Source organism: Euprymna scolopes, chromosome 2, assembly GCF_053919585.1.
Source record: "Euprymna scolopes isolate OS-2025 chromosome 2, ASM5391958v1, whole genome shotgun sequence".
NCBI lineage: Eukaryota > Metazoa > Mollusca > Cephalopoda > Sepiida > Sepiolidae > Euprymna > Euprymna scolopes.
Window position 1 is genome coordinate 180,816,703 of NC_136483.1, and position 19,889 is coordinate 180,836,591.

At 33.9% G+C, this 19,889-nt stretch overlaps 1 long non-coding RNA gene across 1 annotated transcript in view; it reads left to right on the forward strand.

Annotated features, from left to right (window-relative positions):
- The first annotated feature begins 228 nt into the window (after positions 1-228).
- Positions 229-19,889, forward strand: part of LOC145241621 (uncharacterized) — a 376,774-nt gene continuing 357,113 nt past the window's right edge. The window contains exon 1 of the long non-coding RNA XR_013862592.1: positions 229-361. This is a non-coding gene — a long non-coding RNA (uncharacterized LOC145241621). The remainder of the gene's footprint in view (positions 362-19,889) is intronic.

Below are 19,889 nucleotides of genomic sequence, written 5' to 3' on the forward strand. Positions count from 1 at the left end.
AATGTTCCCTTGTAAAAATTATTATTTTTTATCTGCAAGAGAGAAAACCTATTTTTAAGATCGGATTTTTTTTCGCTTTTGGTTTGCATATTAAAAATGACGTAATTAATTTCAGTGTGGTGTAACTGGTGAATAGATGCCGGAAGTAATGATGCATTCTGGGAGAGATTTTTGGATATATAATGCGGGAGTGAAGAACCGGGGAAATTTTCCGTCATCCCCCCCCCCCCCCCCCCGTGTGAATCATCTTTTAAAGATTTATGAAAAAACTTTTAGATGCAGATTTTATCTTTCTTCAAAATTGCGTTTTTGGATTTTTTTCACGCCAATACTTTCGACCGAGATCTTTTCCATGGATAAGGTAAGTTTGATATTTTCTGTATACTTATAAAGTTTACGGACCGTGCTATCTTTTTTAGGTTGGATTTTTTAGTTGTAAAAAATAGTTCTCCCAAGTGGGTGGGTCGGACCATAGATAGTAATACGAACGCCGAGAATTTTACTTTTTATTTAGAAGATATTCCGACATGAAATATAAAATCGATGATTTGTAAAACAAATGGAAGCGTCGTAAAAGAGGAAAATTAAACGATTCGCGTGGTACTTTGTGAAAATTGAAAGAAATAGTTTTTGGAATCGAACTGAGTAGGTCAGATCGTAGAAATTTTCTTTTTTTTATTTACATATGTTATATTTAATTCTCATGGCATTCTTTCTTATAAAACGCCCTCTCATGTTAAGAATGGGTTTCTAAATAATAACGGTTCGTATTCTGCATAAGTACCCTCTTTGTAGGCGGAATGATGTGACGAAGCACCATTTATAATTTTTTTTTATCACAAAATGCGCAGAACAAGTTTGGCATAATTCGAGTTTCAAGATGGCGTAAGTGGGTTTTACTAGTGTTAAATTAACGTATAACACTACCTTCGTTTCCTCAGTTTAAAACTTTAACAGATTCCCTGTTGGAATGCAATGAATATTTAGACTAAACTTGGCTGAAGTGTTAGTATTCATTTGTTAGTTAACATGCATAACATTTTGTAATCAATGAAGATTACGTCGTATCATATCCTCGTACATATGCAGAGAAGATACCATGATTTTTTTTATATAATATTCTCAAGTTAAATTCTAATTTCATAGTATCTTTTAATAAACTTGTTAGGTGAAAGGGTACTCATGCAAAGAATGGTCCATGCTGAAATAACGTTATTTAAAAAGCCATTCTTAACAGGGGGAGGGTGTTTTGTACCTATTCTGTACTTTAACCTTATAATTGAATAAATGAATAAAAACCATATAAAACTTTAATTAAATTTGGAAATACGATTTAAAAATAGCGCGGATCACTCTCTGCATTAGTACCGGTGAAAGTACAGAATGGTTACAAAACAACCTCATTAAGAATGGGTTTCTAAACAATATTTCAGTAGAGTAGCTTGTATGTATAAGTACCCGTGTCCCTTTCAAAATTCCTAGCGCAATGTAATTGAAATTAATATAACTCCGTACACAATGCATTTTTTACAGTCGCCTATTATTCCTTGGCGTTCCGGCAACACATTCACTTAAAGATTTTAATTCCAATGTGGCTGCCAAACAATCTTACGAAAACAATGTTTGAATGATCTTAGACTTAAAAAATACTATAAACAATTTCTTAAATGACATTTTCTTGATCTTTAATTAGCGAATTCATTTTGAAATGCAAATCTTTACTAAATCAAATCGGTACTTCTGCATTTATAAACCCGCGATTTCCACGAAGTGATTCGGGTGTGCCCGGCGAATAACGAGGAGAACGGGAACTGTCGACAAGTATTGTTCTTTATGTTGACATTATTTTCCAACGTACTACTTTTTGAATTTCAGTGGTCGTCGCTATTAACATAGAGAGGGGGGTTGTAACAATTTGTACTTTTTTTGTAATAAAGCTCTCTCGGCCGTTTCCGGTTATTCCTGTCATCTGCCGGGCACACCTGAGTAACTTCGTGGAAATCGCGGGTTTATAAATGCAGAAGCACCATCAAATCTGCTAAGTTTTATATTAGCGAACATTTTTCACCAAGAGGATATTTTTATAATATAAATTTATTTCATCTCTCCTTAAAATTTTAACTCTACTGTAAAAAAAAAAAAAAAAAAAAAAAAGTATGAGTGATGCTTACGTTGGGTGAGTCCAACCGTCGGGGGTGGGGGGAAGAGGAACAAACATGAGTGAAGCATAACAAATGGTATTTATGGTCAAAGGTAGGCACCGCCAAAACTGGGGGGGGGGCAGGTCAGTCTTTTTAAAAATCTACCAAAAATCAGGTAATTATCCGATCAATACGAAATTTTCAGCGATTATTAGAATGAACTTTATAACAGTGTACTTATTTTTCATAAACGATATTTATATATATATATATATTTTTTTTTTTTTTATTACAAACCCCCTTGTTTTGAAGTGGGAACAAATATGCTTAAAATAATCATCTGAAACTGAACAAAACATTGTGTTGTTGTAAGGGACAGAATTATAGATAAAAAAAAACAAAAAAAAAACTTGTTTGCATACCTTATTTTGACGTCTGAATATCAGAACTTCGATTGTGTTTAATTATCCCGCTTTTGAGTTTTGAAGTGTGAAATTCGGTGAATATGTTAAGTAAAATAATTAAAGTTAAGCAAAACAAAAAAATTTTTTTTTATATTTATACGAAAAAAGCCATTTTAAAAATTTTGATAAATAAATTAACAATTTTTTTTAGCGAGCCGAATAATGCATAACCATTATTAAATAGGGCATGCTTTGAATAATCGATACAAAAAAAAATTCGATAAATATTGTGCCCTTTGTTAAAAATAGCATCATTTTTTTCGATCCCGTTTGAAAACGTTTGCCGCCTTTCGACTACAGTGGACCAAACGCGCTGAAATAATTTTTTTTTATTCTGCTTTAAATTGCCCCCCCCCCATTTTGGCGAGCCTGGCCCCCACACACATACACATTAAAAACCAAACTCGTACAAATGGTCACCCATCTGGTACTGGCCAGCCGCAGCTTAATAATACATTGAAATTTTCGTCACTGAAAAATAAGTTTTTTTGGCCTGTTTGGTCTTCCATAGTTTTCTCCTTATCAAATGCAAACGTAAACAGTCGATCTAGACTCTACATCGACGCGAAATATCTGGTTACCTATATGAATAAGTGGAATTATTTGAAATTCAGGTACTTATATTATAATATTTTTGCATATTCTCTTAGAAAATCATCCTAAATCTTAGACAATAAATAAATTATTTCAAAAACCTTTTTTTTTTTTAAATATATAAGTACGTTTTTTGTGCAAGCCAAAAAATGTCAATTAACTTTTTGGGAAAATTTAATATTTAAAATTTAATTAAAAATAGTAGAAAAAGTTTTACATTCTGTTTTCTATATGATAAAATTCAGGGTTTTATCTTTCTGGAAAAAAAAAGTTACTCAGAAATAATGGATTTTAATAAATGTAATTCAGTTTTAAAAAACAACAACTTGATTTTGCGGCCATTTTTGGCGGTGCCTAGTCAAAGGGGTAGGAGGTAGTTTAAAGCCTATAAAACAGGTTTTATCGACTCTTCTGAGCAGAGATTTGGTTATCGTGGTGACCAACTATTTGAAGTTTGCTTCTGCAAACACTTTCATACTAGTTGTTACCAAGACTCTGTTGGACGGGTCGCTTAAAGAGTATTTTTTGCAATCGGGACTGTTACCGGCTCGCTTTGGAGTATCACCCTTCGACCTTTTTTTTTTTTTTTTTTTTTCGACAGTACATATACGAAGATAGTACCGTGTTATTTTCAAGTTTTATGTTCTTTTATTAAATTAGGTGAACGTAAAGTCTAGTTATGAAACAGCCTCTCCCTGCGTTAAGAATGAGTTAATAAATAACATTTCAGCGCAGTACGTTCTCTGCATAAGTACCGCGAACTCTCGCCCAGCATGAATTAAACGAGACTGGCAGTCAGTCATCATGGTCGGTCAATGTGCACTGGTTGTCCAACCTCCAAAGGGTGTTTCTTCCGAAAGCCGTGGTGCTAGTGTAGAGAGTGATCCGCGCTATATTTTTTAAAGCGTATTTCCAAGTTTAATTAACGTTGTTTTTTTATTCAATTGTAAAGTTGAAGTATAGAATAAGTACAAAACACTCTCCCCTCCCCATGTTAAGAATGGTTTTTTAAATAATGTTATGATCTACGTCCGGATCACTCTCTGCACTAGTACCAAAGTCGTTCTTAACATGGTGAGCTTGGGGGTGTTTATTCCGAAAGACATTTTGTCGGGATTATTTCACCAACAAGAGGGGGGGGTAAGAAAAGGCAGTAAGGGCTTGCAACGAAATGGTGACGTTGCTTACAAGCAGTCTTTTCTTTCCTTGTAAAGGTAACAATTAACTGGTAACGTTTTCCGAACAACATCAACGAGGTTATCCGTCTAAGAGACGCCAACCGACTAGCAAGCTAGGTAACTAGCTTAACTAATCACTAACCCGTAGTGAGACAACTCCTTTTATACATACTAACTCTCAGTGGCGAGAATTTCAACGTGATTTCCAACGAGATTAGAATGTCTATTTAACTTAGAAGGAAATAGACACACAGTTTCTCCGTAACGACAAAACAGCAGTTCAGTGTCTTTTCTTCCCTCCGACCCAACCCCGGTAAGTCAAATCAATTTCAATTCTTACAATTTTTCAACCTCCCCGTAATCAACTTAAAGGTAAGTCTTCAGGTGGTTCCCACGTGCACTTTCCTTCATGGCCTTAACTAGTATACTTGTTTTATTTTCCCGATAAAAAAACATAATTCAATACTTATTTGCAATAGATGCTTTTTATGCATTCACAAAAATTACTACAAACACAGTAAAGATTTATTCACGGTATCCCATTTGTATTTTCAAGTTTTGCCGTTAGGTTAGAATTGAAACAGAAAAATCAGTCTTAATTTACTGAAATAAACTCAAACACTTTGTGCTTTTAAAGAATTTGACCTTAACCAAACCAACTTTTGCCGAATTAAATCTAAAATTTTGATTAGCGTTAGTTTAGCTTTAGTTCGATTCAAAATATGTAAGTTCGGTTCAGGTTACGTAGAAGGGCATTTTATTTGTATAGAAGAGAAAAATGGTTCTTAATAGTGAGGTTCATCGACGTTCATTTATTGCAAAATTTTCTTTATAATTATCCTGTATTTCACATATTCGAAACCAAATAACCTCATTAGCAAAACCTTCATTGAAAACTAACCAAGATGAGATCCTTGTGATAAATGGGCGTACATAAGATTTCAGCACCTTGACAGAATATCCGGAGTCAGATTCTAAAATGGTCAAAGTCGTTTACGATGTTTTGTTCTTGTCCAACCGAAGACCTGTATGTAGAATGTTGACTTTTAAGGATATAGGCGTAATTCGGACCGCTACGAACGAATAACATCTTTAAATTTATTGTCAAGTATTTTTTCAGTACCAACACATCCAGTGTGCAATGTTATTTTCTAGTATTTTGAATTATCCGCCATGTTCGTAAATCAAAGGAAGTTGTTCATAGAGCACGCGCAAACGTTGTTAGTTTTGCAGCAGACAAGTCCGCTACTTTTACTAAATACCTGTAATTGAAGAAAGTCTCCCTCAAAGAATTAAAGAGCTTGCTCTTCTATTTTTATTTTAAAGACTTAACTAAAAAGAGATGCTTTTAAGGGTATTACCCCCAACCTCACTATGTTAAGAATGGCTTTCAGAATAAACAACCCAACTTCCCCATGTAAAGATCGACTTTCGGAATACTTACCCTTTGAAGGTAAGTTTTCAGTTAAACAGCCAAGTTACATTGAGCCCATTTCTTTTTTCGCTTTCCGTATTAAGAAAGTTTTTTGTCTTTCTGTTTGCATATGCGCATAACATGCAGTTTCTCTCGGCTGCTAAAGTTAAAACAATATGGCTGCCAGGCAAAACTACAAGAAAATATGGGATAATGAATTTTGTATCTGTCAAACTAGTTGTCAGTGATAAATTTTAAGGCAATATTCGTTTGTAGTAGACCTGATTACCCTTATACATCGTTAAGTCAACATTCTAAAGGTAGGTCTTCGGTTGGAAAAGCAGTGCACATTAACCAAAATTAGAACTGAGACTGATTTTAAGAGAAAAAAAGCAAAAGGCTTATTTCACGGAATGTCACTAAATGATCTTAGCATACACGATTTGCTTAATAACAAAGTTTATTTTTCTTTTGTGCCTGAAGATAAGTTTCATGACTGAAAAATGTTTCATAATTCAGAAATATATAATCAACAAGTAATTTTTTTGTTAGCAGGGAGTGTGTTGAAAATTACTAAGTAATTCTTGCCCGCGATTCTTGGGAAGAGAACGAAAATGTACCCACAACTTTCTATCTGTAGTATAGTACGTTGTTGTGTATTGACCGCTCTCATTGATTGAATGAGTACATATAAAGTATCGCGTGAGTGCGGTCTGGGCAGGTTTTTTTTTTTTGCGACAGTTTTTGTTTGAATTTTGTATTGAGACCAATGGAGGCAATCTTTCCTGCAGCGAAAGGTCTCAACATAACCATTGTTGCAACCTCTAGCTTGATTGAATAGTAACAGAAGAACTCTTGTCTTTGAGTGGAAATTTTCCACGATTTAAAAGCACGATCATTTAAAAAAAAAATTTTTTTTAGGTGAACATGAACGAGAATCACCGCCATATAACTTTTATAATATGTCTTAATATTATAGTGAATGAGAGATATGAGATATTAAAATAGTTATATTGTATTGAGAGGTGCGGAGATCTTGTATATTGTCTTATACACTCGTTATAAACGTATAAATTGTATGTTTGTTTAGCCAGAAGATATGATATCGAAGTATAAACTGAGTCATGTTATCAGTTATCACACGGGTATATATTACAGTTTATATTACATCAGGTATCATTTTTTTTTAGAAGACTAATGCTTCATACCTTTTTTCAAGAGTTCTATCTTCACTTGCTGAGCTCCGTGATGAAACATGAAATGATCAACATTATAACCAATTGAGACCTGTTCTTTCTTTTTTTGTGAAACCATAGAACAACACTTTATATTTTTATAATATAAATTTATTTCAGTTGTTTCAAATGGTCTTCACAAGAGTATACATTTCGTCTGCATGCTTATTCTTTTCAGCGTCGCTTCCTGGCTTCAAGTACATCTATTCACTTACGTGATCAAACTCCAACTCTCCTCAACTGACTAAAACTCCTGGCCTCAGTTCCGGTGACGTAACAGATTAAAATACACGTTTCCTTAACGTGACCTTTCCACGTCTGCCTGGCCAATGTTTTGTTTATATTTAACCTAGCTAGTTTATGTAAACATCCTCAGCTAAAACCCATTGCTACACTTTAGTCTATAAACAATAAAAAACTCCCAATATACTTTTAAGAAAATTATTGAATAGATAGACAGATAGATCGCTAATAACTACTTAGCTTTTAAGAATATTATTTAACATTGATATGTAGTATAGTTTGAGGTTGGGGTGCTTATTCGAAAAGTCGTTTTTGACATGGGGAGGTTGGGATGATTATACTACGCTGAGTTCGGTCGTAAAAATACCGGTACTCATGCAGAGAGTGATCCGTTCTGAAATAACGTTATGTAAAAAGTCATTCTTAACATGGGGAAGGGAAGGTTTTGTACCTATTGTGTACTTTAACCTTACAATTGAATAAAAAAACGGTGCTAGTGCACTTACTAATCCGCGCTATTTTTTAAATCGTATTTCCAAGTTTATTTAAAGTTATCTTTTTTTTTTAATTTAATTGTAAGGTTAAATTACAGAATAGGTACAAAACACCCTCCGCTCCCTATGTTAAGAATGGCTTTTTAAATAACGTTATTTCAGCACGGATCAATAAGTGCACTAGTACAAAAAAAAACAAAAAAAAACATTTATTCAACGTGGAAATATGATTTAAAAAATAGCGCGGATCACTGTCTGCATTAGCACCAAAATACCAACCACAGAATACCGGTAAAAATTATAGGAGCTGGTTTTCGTTCAGATCCGCCATTTTCTTTTTTAGGAGCTAAATTTGTTGCCTTTAAATTCCCTAATACCGCGTATTTTTTTTTATTTTTACATTTTTGTGCTTATTCTGAGCAAGTTCTATAAATTTGATCATGACGTAATCAATTCCACATACGACCGAAGGATACAAGAAATGTTCCGAATTTTACCGTCAAAACACGATATGCAAATAAAAATGTAATTTTGGCAGGCAAATTTTTAAATTTTATTTTTGGTAAATTTTTAGATTAGGCCCACCTCCACAATGTTCTTCTAAATGACGACTTTTAAAGGTTTTCGACTATGCTGAATACGAAAATTGCATCGAAATTTTGCAGAAATGTAGTTATCGAGATATAAAAAGTTGTATTATGCATTGTATTCTTTCGCAGCCATCTTTTTTACGCGCGTGTGCGCGCGGCATAAACAAATCTACGCGCGTAACAAATATGGCCGTCAAACAATACAATGCATAATACTTTTTATATCTCGATAACTACTTATTTCTGCAAAAGTTCAATGCGATTTCTGTATTCAGCATAGTCGAAAACCCAGAAAAGTCGTAATTTAAAAGAAAATTTTGTAGGTGGACCTAATCTAAAAAAATACTTTTTTTTTTTTTTTTTTTTTTTTCAAGCAATTATAAAGAGTTCAAGCGCATTACTCTCATTTTTGATATTTCAACTATAACTTATTTGCTTGTTAGTTTAAATATTTAGAAATGATATTTTTATACTTTAACAGAAACTCAGCATTCACTGTAAAATAAACAACTGTTATAGGTTTTCTGGTATGCTGACAACGAATATCACATTTAAATTTAGGTCAGACAAGTAGTTTTCTGGATATTAAAACCTTTTTATTCAATATAATCCATTGTTTTCACTAGTGGCCATGTTTCTTCCTAACTGAACAAGAACTAATGTGCATGCGTATTACAAAACGCCTCCCTCATGTTAAGAATGGCAATCACCACTGATATTACATTGGAAAAAATGTCTTAATATATTAATAAAATACGTCATTTTAAAAGTGAATTTCCGTTAAAGTAAAAAAAAGTTAACCTTTTCGATATATTACAGATGTCGGAGTTGTACCTGGTTTAATAAAAAAATAATCTTCACTATCGGCTTTATTCTACTTCTAATATTTCGTAAATATGCCTTTGCCCAATTGCATCCTCTTTTTTTCTTGCCCATTCCGAAAAAAACAAACATTTTGTGCTTTCTGACCCATTTGCGAATTCTTTCTCTCCCACAAAATATAATCCGACTGTTCTTTGCTTTATTCTGAAAGATTTCATTCCGATCACGCCTTTGTCCCCTCCCCCTCCCCCTTTCGAGCAACACCGAACGCACTTTCCTCATGAAACGAAACCACTTTAAATGTCTGAGCCATGTGTTGTAGTTTTGTTTCAATAAAAAAATTATTAATGTAAAAGAAAAAAGCAAAATTCTGTAGAAAGAGGAAATTATCACAATTTAAACAAAAAACAAACCAACACATTTCCAAGGCAATGGCTGAATCTTTATAATATGACTCCCTTCCCAGCCACGATTAGAATGGGGGGAGGGGATCAAAGATGTATGCTTACATTTAATGCTACCAAGTCAAAGTATATTTCTTCTAGCAAATATTCGAAACCTTTCTAGCAAACAATTGCCATGCTAAATTATACTCTTTCTGGGAGGTTAATATTTAACCACTGCGACCCAACATTTACAAATTTGGGTGCTTAATCCGCTATTTTTAAATAGTTTATTTTCCAGGTTAAATTCAAGTTTCACGATACAGTGTAACCCGGATATAAGAAACCCGAATATGAGAAAACAGATGAGATTTTCTGATCCACTTATTGATCCATGCTGAAATAACCTTATTTAAAAATCCATTCTTAACATGGGGAGGGTGTTTTGTACCTATTCTATACTTTAACCTTACAATTGAATAATAAAAAAAACAAACTTTAATTAAACTTGGAAATACGATTTAAAAAATAGCGCGGATCAGTAAGTGCATTAATACCCTGGTCCCAAATTAGTGTTAATATACAATGTAACTCGGATATAAGAGCATTATGTACTGGAGAAGTCTTATATCCAGGTTACGCTGCATTTTAAAAAATTGACACAGGATAGTTACAAACACCCTCCCTATGTTAAGAATGGCTTTCAAAATAACGTTATTATTTCAGCACGGTAACAAAAGTGCATAAGTACCCAAATTTAAATTGGAAAAACAGATACTGAAGTTTGTTGCAAAGTAAATGAACTCGATCTACCGTAATAGAAATATGGGTGCTAATGCAGAGTGATCTGCACTATTTTTTAAATCGCATTTCCACGTTTAATTGAAGTTTTGTTTTATTCAATTGTAAGGTTAAAGTACAGAATAGGTACAAAACACCTTCCCCTCCCCATGTTAAGAATGGCTTTTTAAATGTTATTTCAGCACGGATCACTCTGCATGAGTACCGAAAAATGTTCTCCTCTGCCATTATTCTATATCTCTACAAAGTTATCCACCCATGCATGGGTTATAGTTGACAAAAATGGACTGATGAATCTAAAGTCTCTGCCTAGGTGAGATAATAAATTAGCCTCTGATCTAATTGGTATCTCACTGTCTGCCAAGTTTCAGTCCCGGTCTAATCGTAATGTTGTGTCTCAGTGTTTATTTTACAAGTACTTCAGCAAAATATACTTGGAGCATACTGCACTTGTGTCACCTCAGCGTAAATAATCCCTACACAACAAACAGCAGCATCCCCCTTCACTGTAGATGGCTCCAGATATCGGAAACCCTTCTACGCTAATAGATTCTTATTTAGAATTGTTAGCGTTTGGAACTCCCTTTCAGTTACCTATTTTTTCGGCTGTTCCAACATACATAAATTTAAATGTAATGTGAACAAATACATCTCTGTACAACTCGCTGCTGTTTAGTAATTCACAGTAGCCCCCGATGTCCTGGTGGTAATTTGCTTTGTTAAAGTATAAATATAAGTAAAATTGAAATGGAAAAGCAAGGATGAATAAAAACGTATGTAAACATGTTAAAAAACACTAAAATACGTTTAAAAAACGCAATGTGTTCGTCACACTCTGTGCTTTAAAAATATTCGTTTTTAAGTGTTTGTGCTAAATAACTTGAAAGAAAAAAGGCGGACCTGAACGAGAATCCCCCCCTCCCAATAATTTTTATAGTATAATGTATGTTTTAGTATGTAGTATCGTGTTCGAGGTTGGCTGTTTGTTCCGAAAGCCGTTTTTTTTTTTTTTCAAGGTGGTCACCACTTATGAAGGCCCGAAAGCCACCCATGGATAAGGGTTATTGTAAGTACAGTACGTTAGTGTGGATATTTTAGAGTGTCTACTTAAGGGGGCGGTTCATCAGGAATTTGTTTACGTTGGACTTGAAGACATCCAAGTTGTAGTCAAGAGGGAAGCAGACAGACGGAACAGAGTTCCACAGGCGTGCAGTTCTAAGAAAGAAGCTTTGTTCATGGAATCTACGTTTTGATTGAGGCATAGATAAAGAGTGGGGAAAGTTTGACAGTGGATTCAGCCAGACGGGTGTTTTTTGGGATGTTTATATTACGCTGGGCTAAGTGGTAAAAATACCAACTGCAGAATACCGGTTAAAATTAGAGGAGGGTATTCTCATTCATGTTCGCCAGAAAAAAAGCAGGTACTATAGATCCGTGCTATTGTCACTTATTGATCCGTGCTGAAGTAATTTTATTATTTAAAAAAAAAACATTCTTAGCATGGGGAGGGGAAGGTGCTTTGTACCTATTCTATACTTTAACCTTACAATAGAATAATAAAAGAAATTTAAACTTTGAAATACGATTTAAAAAATAGCTCGGATCAGTAAGTGCACTACCACCAAAAAGCAAAATAATAAAACAATAACAAAGGAAACGTTAAAGAACATTTAAATACAAAAAAACAATTAAAACATTGACAAAACAGGAAGCAGAAATACATGCATATTGTATTCGTAGAACTTTTTTAACGATCCCAAGTTTCGAAAGCCTGTGGTTAAACTCTGAATTGATATAACTTAGATACGTAATTGGAATTTTTCATTTTTTCTGAGTATTTTATATATTTTTTCAATTATTTTCGAAATTAACTTTGGATTCTTTGTCTGTACTCGTGATTGCATAAACATCGCAATTCTCTGCGTGCATATTCATTATATATATGAAATTTTCAATTTGAAAATATACGAAATGAACTCTCAGAACAGAAAACTAAAGCATTTTGCTTTACCTATGATGCGATAGAATGTGATAAAATAGTTTTATTTTTATTGTAACAAAAGGTTGCCTACCTTCAATGGCATCTGGTTTGAGGAGACAGATACAAACGCGCCTTCTTTGTGATTTTATATTAATGGGTAATCATATGACCCTTGGTGGCGGTCACATGTCGTGAATCATGCTATAAAACGGCTTGTTTTGACAAACTTTTCTTTTCCTTTTCTCTTTTTACAATTAGTTCATACTGTTACACGAGTTAATTCCTTTCTACGTCTACTTAACTTTTTACCATTATCCATATTTATGACTGGACTTCAAGGATTACACCTTAGGTCACAACTGACAGCAATCTGTTGCCAGATATATAAATACAAGTATGGTAAGGTGTTTTTCGCTTTCTCTCTACCAGTTGTCATTGATGTGTCAGGATTAATTTCTGTAATTTCATTCTTGACCAAAGTTAACTCTACTCTTTATAACGTCGTAGCAAGTATTGTCTACACGTTTCAACAAGACAATTTTTTATGAATTCCTTGTACCAGCATCAATTTGACTCTGCTGTTCAGAATAAATAGACATGTTTTTTTGCAAATGTAAAAAATACATTCTTGGTGATTAGTTTAGCTGACGAATCTGATAAGAATATTTGTTTTCTGAAAAATTATAAATTGAGCTATTACCGTTATACAACCATCATATTTGAGTTTGGTGTAAGTCTATTTATCCTAAGTTGTAAATACCATGGGTGGGGGGTGATATCCCTTTTATGATTGCACTGAGATACTGCAATCTTATGAATAACCTGATAAGAATTAGCAACATTTATGATGGGTTGACAGGCCTTTTACGCACAGGCAGTATGATTGCAAGAGGGCGGATTCATACTCCAATCTGGCAACCCTAATAATCTGGCAACTCTAATAATACAGGATTACAGGAGATAATGAGAGGGTATCATACTTCTGCCCATGGGAGAAGGTGTTAGGTTATCGTTATTACTCTCTAAGGGATTGTATCAATATCGTTCCCTATAGTTGTAACTCTAAGACTGCGACTAAAAGGCGTATATTGTCTGAAGCGTCTAAGATATTTGATCATTCATTGTTTGACAGTGTCTATACAGGTATGTGCTCGTGTTGTGGAAGTTGGATGAAGTTGTGCTTAGTAAACTTCTGTCGAAATGGGTGATCGTTGCTCATGAATTGTCAGAACTGAGTTCTGTTACACTTCCAAGAAAACCCCTTAACGAAGCAAGTGGGGACGAATTGTTTTTATTCTCTAATACTTCTAAAGACCATATGGGTTTGCAGCTTATGCAATCCAGGGAAAAAGTTAATCTGTTTTTTTTCTAAGGTAAAGTTGGTACTCCTTAATATATAAAACAAACTCTCGAATTATTGTCAGCCTTCATAGCCATCAAAAGCCTTTCAATATTGTTGAAAGTCTATTCAATTGCAAGTTTTAAGAAAATATTTGTGGTTGATTCTCAAATCGTGTTATTCTGGTTAGTCACAAAACAGACCAATAACAAGAATGTTTTTGCTAGAAATAGACTGAGGACATTGCTCAATGAGAGGCTGAATTTGTCTGAAAATTGCTTGAATTGTTTGTGCCCAGAGAGTAAAAATTGGATCTCTTACGGTTTGTGCGGTCTCCCATGAGTAGGAGGAGCCAGTTGTACAACGACAAATATTAATCACTGTTCAAATTACTGAATGTTACATCATATGATATGTAGTCAAGTTCATTGATAAGTTGGGGAAGAGCGACTGACTTTAAGACGGCCCTAACACACTTAAAGTGAGGCAGACACAATCTTTCTGAGAGGAACTGGAATATTTATAAAATGTCAGGTACGTCGATATCACAGAAGCCTAAGCCTTTTTGAATAAGAGATCATTTCGCCCTTCTGCTTTTGCGGGGCTAAAACTCCTGGATTGTGATATTGGGTTGTATAAAGCTGTTAAATTTGGCCAAACTCGGACTGTTCCTTTTTTAATCGGCTTTTTTTCGATAGAAAACCTATCTAATAACACCCCAGACACATAAAGGACATTTGTAATTGTAAACAAATTGGCCGCGCCGTTTTGCTCGATAGTCGACATGAAGCTAGCTCTCGCACACAGAAAAAGTTACTTCATGTACGTATAGATAGATAGATAGATAGATTACACATTTTAAGATAAATAATTATTCCAAAACTAACATTAACATGACAGTTGTCATTTTAAGAGTTAATAAAATGGCCACAAAGATTTGGACAAATATGGAAGATTAACTGCAATATTTCACTTTATTTTGTATAACTTTATATAGAAGATATGGTTCTGTAATATCGGCTCTGTTGTTTTTACATTGTCTGCTGCTTTTAATTTTGGTTTGCTTTTCGATCGTCTGCTTCCGTTGTGTTTTCTGTCCGGCCTGTAGCTCGTTTACGGTAAATTAAATATTTAAACAATAGAAAATAATTACAAACTTTAGTAATTATATTATAATTATTCTTCAACGCGTCGTAACGATAATTGCTTCTCTTAAATTCAAAACGAAAAGTGCATTTGAAGCATGGAAAAAAGTAAATTTGATGACTACACTCTGAATTGTATTATTCATTGGCGAAAAAGAGCTAAAACCATCTATTAATAACTACTAACGTTGAGTGCAATTCTTGTCTGTTGACATAATTCGAAGTTAAATATTTTGGTACTCATGCAGAGAGTGATCCGTACTGAAATTATAACGTTATTTAAAAAGCATTCTTAACATGGGGAGGGTGTTTTGTACCTATTCTGTACTTTAACCTTACAATTGAATAATAAAAAAAACTTTAATTAAACGTGGAAATACGATTTAAAAAATAGCGCGGATCACTCTCTGTATTTGCACGAATATTTTTTATAAGTTTACCCGAAATTCAATGTTTTTTGTTCGTTTCACAACTGCCTGTTTTAATTTTATATAATTATACGTTTCCACGATTAAAACATTACCCTATTTGCAAAATTACAAGTAAAATATGAAGATATGAAATAACGGTTTCATTAATCCGATAAATGATTTTCTGTGAATTTTAACACAGAATATAGATTTATCGCGCAATATCATCACTATATATATATTTTTTTTTTACACAGTGGTCACCACTTATCAAGGCCCGGAAGCAACTCAGGGATAAGGGTTATTGCAAGTACATTACAACGAAAAACAGTTTTTATACAATTTTTAAAGGAAGCTGAGATAAAAATAAATATTCGTCACAACTCCTGTTTTCCAACTCTCACTTTAACTGTAATCTTCATCAACCGTTCTATTTTTCTCTCGCAGCGGTCACAAAAAGACTGCTCCGTGCTTTCCCTTTCACTCTTGTTCACAACAATCATTGCCCTCATATGTAAATTAATGTCATATGTATATTAAACAGTCTATAGACGAAAAGCATAACCACGTTGACACACCGATTCCTGTCATATCACCGAAGTTAAGCAACGATGAGTCTGGCCAGTACCAGATGGGTGGCCATTTGAGACTCCAGGTGCTGTATGTGCTCTCCGCTTATCTCGGCATTGTTTCCAGTTGTCCTGGACCTCTCCTTGCCACTGGACTCAAGCAGTGCCGATTTAGGAGAGGTGTGGTTGGGATTGCGCAACCCTTGCCACATAATTGCCCGCGCAGCTGCCCCTACAGGGGGTATCCTTTGTCTTTCGAGACTGAACGAAGGCATCAACATCGATAGACGAAGTTTTTTTTCTTTTCGCTTTTCTTTGATTCCGTCACCCGACAGAATAGTCAGAGGCGCCCTTCGCTTGTCAGAAGAAGTTAGGGTACTCACCTTTCTGCGGCTTCTGACCGATATGTTTAAAATTAAGAAGCGAATTCCTTGCTAGGGATTACTTTTATTTGTAACCAATGTCACGTGTTAATCGTCTGCCATAAAACAGGTTCGTTGCACACGTTTTGGTCATTATCTTTCCTTTCGTAGCTTCGCTCTCTTCTTTGCTCAATCTATTATTTTTATACTTGTCTACGTTTGCGTATTAAGATACTTTCGGATCTATGAGTATTTTTCCCGTGATAATTACTTGACCTTGGTCCAGGAGTTTACTATACGAGGTCGCAACATCGGCAATCTGTTGGAAGAAAATTAAGATAAAGTATTTCTATTCTTTTTTTTTCTCTTCTCCGTCAGTTGCCTTTGTTGGGTGAAATTATTTCATTTTCTTTTCTTTTTTTTTTTTTTTTTTTTTGCTCAGGTCAGTCCCTCCCTCTCGTGCCGATACTTCATTGGAAGTCGGCATACGCTTGTGTAAGTAACATTTTTCATTATTTTCGCCAGTTTCCTAATGAAGTAACCGATTTGATATATTCAGTTATAAATAAATGCTGAAAATTTCTTAAATTTTTATAAATTTTTCAAACGTTAAATTCATTTTACTCAAATAAACCCCCCCCTGATATTTTACTATCGTCCCATGACATACGAAGGACCCAAATATGAAAAAATATTTTGAATTGTGTATACAATGCGTAACATGAAATAATTCATTCGATATTGTGCCGATTTCCAATGGGGAAACATCGGCACAAGAGGGCGTGGGTGACCTTAGCAAGGAAAAAAGTGTTTCACCTAACAACGGCAACCGACGGGGGAGAGAAAATAAGAATACGTTACCTTAATTTTTGCAACAGATTGCCAATGTTATGACCTCTTGTAAAAAAAAAACAACAAAAAAAACCCTGTACCAAGGTCCAGTAGTTTCGGGGAATAATAGTAATAGTAGATCCGAAAGGATCTTCATAGGTAAATGCAAAAAATAACGCTTGAGCTGTCAAAGAGAAGAGAAAAAGCAAAAACGTGTGCACCAAGCCCCTTTTATGGCAGATGAGCGCCACGTGGTTACAAATAAAATTAATCGCTAGCAAGGCACTCGCTTCCTAGTCTCAAGCATCTCCATCAGAAGCTGCAGGAAGGAAAGTACCGTAACTTTTGCTGACAATATTAATCTAAGTCTACATTAATATTGGTTACACCGTTTATTACAAGTTATGTTTTATATAATTTGAAATATTTTCATTTTTCATTTCCATTTATATTAAGCATTGTACTTGAGTCTTAAGAGTACACAATCAAGTTTTATCTCGAATATACTTCTTCACGCTATTGGATGAAAAGTTCAAGGATTTTTTTCATAAATATTTGCTTCATTTGTACGCATATTGTTGCCTATCATAATGAAGTGATTTGACGAATTAAAACCTATTAAACTCAATTATTCATCAGCAACATTTTTCAGAAAGGTAAAAGCCTGAATTTTATATGAAAATCAGAATATAACTTTTTATTTTTCATAGAATTTTAATTTTTCCAAAAACCAAAACAGCAAAAAAAAAAACAAAAACAAAAACAATTCACTGTCATTTTTATCTCGATGGATTACATACTTAAATAAGATTCAAGATTTTCTATAAGAAATGCAAAAATGTAACATAAGTACCTTAATTTCAAATAATTCCATCTTTAATTTAATTCTATAGGTTTCGCGTAGCAAAAGTAAGGAATAAAAAAGGTGATAGTTTGATAGAAACTACGGTAGCCTTTAAAGGACAAAATGAAGTTCATAGTCCTGTAATTTTCCATGTATTTTAACGTTTGTTTGGGCGATTAAATGAAGCTTCAACTTTATAAGGGTTTAATTCCTTTTTCATAAGCGACACACGCATATATTTGTTGCCTACATAACCTCCAAAACTAAGCAACAACGAGGCTAGCCAGTGCCATATGGGTGACTATTTTGGGAATGCTAGGCGCTGTGTGTTGGAGACAACTCCTGCATCTAGTATCACGCTTGGTCATTTTAGCATTGTCTTGCCATCAAGATAAAGTGTTTCTAGGCGAGAGTGGTGTAGATGCAAGTCCCCTACACTTTAACCGAAGTCAAGCGCAAGTCATCGCATCATCATATTGTTGACAAACCAATGATGTTTCTATTTACTTGCCCCACCAGGAGGGCAGAGTTAGACACAAGATTGGTTTTAAATGTGAAGAAAATCAGGGTCCCAAAAATGGGACACTCTGGATAAGAACAAAAATAAAAATTGCCAAGTCTAGGAAGATTTCATTGAACGTTGAACGAGGAAAGGATATTTAAAATGTAGCATCAGAGCAGATGGTACTCTTATCTTTGTCCCCAAACCAGTGATGTTTAGTTTTCATCAACAACGATGGATGACACAACCCCACCTTCTTCATTTGTGGTCACTCCTACCTTTTAAAATATTTTTTAATGTAACCAAACAGGCAAATACCCCTCGCGGTCCGTGGCGCAGTTGATAGACGTTGAATCTCTACGGTTCCAGGTGAAAATTGTCTGAAGATAGCTGTTTCAATCCTGCCCAAAGCCGGCCAAAAACTTACTTGACCAAAACGTGGTGAGATGACAACTACGGAAGGCAGTGCATGCAGTCAGGAGATTCAGAGTTCCTATCCGTCGCGGTTACCACCTGACGAAGGCCAGAGAAATAGTTGGCCGAAACGTCATGACACAACTAAGAAAAGATAAGGATAATAGTCCGCAATAAATAAAAATTAATAACATTAGGCAAATACCCTTTTAAAAATAATTGAATTATAATTCCAAACGCCATTTAAGGTAAAATACCTTCACTATTATTTTCGCTTTATATTCTTTCGAGCTTTCATAAAATAGTAAATATCTAGTAAGTACCTGTAAAAAACTAAAATTATTTGTTTTACACCAACCATGAATTTTTATTTTCATAAATTGACTCTATTTTTAATTTTATGATTATAATCATTTTTCTTTTTGTAACCTGTGATCCATATACTTGTTCCATAAACTATATAAAACTATTTTTCCATGAATCATAAATTTTTTTTTCTTTAATTTATTCTTATTGCATAATTTGTGAAAGTTTCATTTTCATTAGAGATAACTTTCTAATACGAACAACTGTTTGTAGGCCTTATGGTCTACCATAGCTTAGGTAATATCACGTAACAACAAATTGCCGGAAGAAATTACCGTACTTTTAGCAAAATTATTATTTTTTTTTTGTGGCATCGATTCTTCAAAACATTTTCTATTTAATGGTATATTAGAAATACTGCGTTTACTAAAAGAAATTGTTTTTTTCAAAGATTAAAGTGTTTTTCGTACAAATAATGAAAAAAAAAATTTGTTAATGTGATTAAAGCGTTCAAAATTCGGATCTTCAACATTAAAATCTGATACGTGCACAAGTGTTTTTCTTTGTTTTATCTACAATCCTCTCCACCTCCCAATACCATATTTTTTGTACAGTTTCAGCTGATTATTTTAGGCATATTTGTAACCAAAAATAAAGAGGCGGTTTTAAGTATGTATGTATGTATATATATATATATATATATATATATATATATATATATATATATATATATATATCGATTATGAAAATGTACACTGTTATAAGGTTTATTCTTCACTTAATAATCAGTGAAATTTTCGTATTGATAATTACTTCATTTTTAGGGT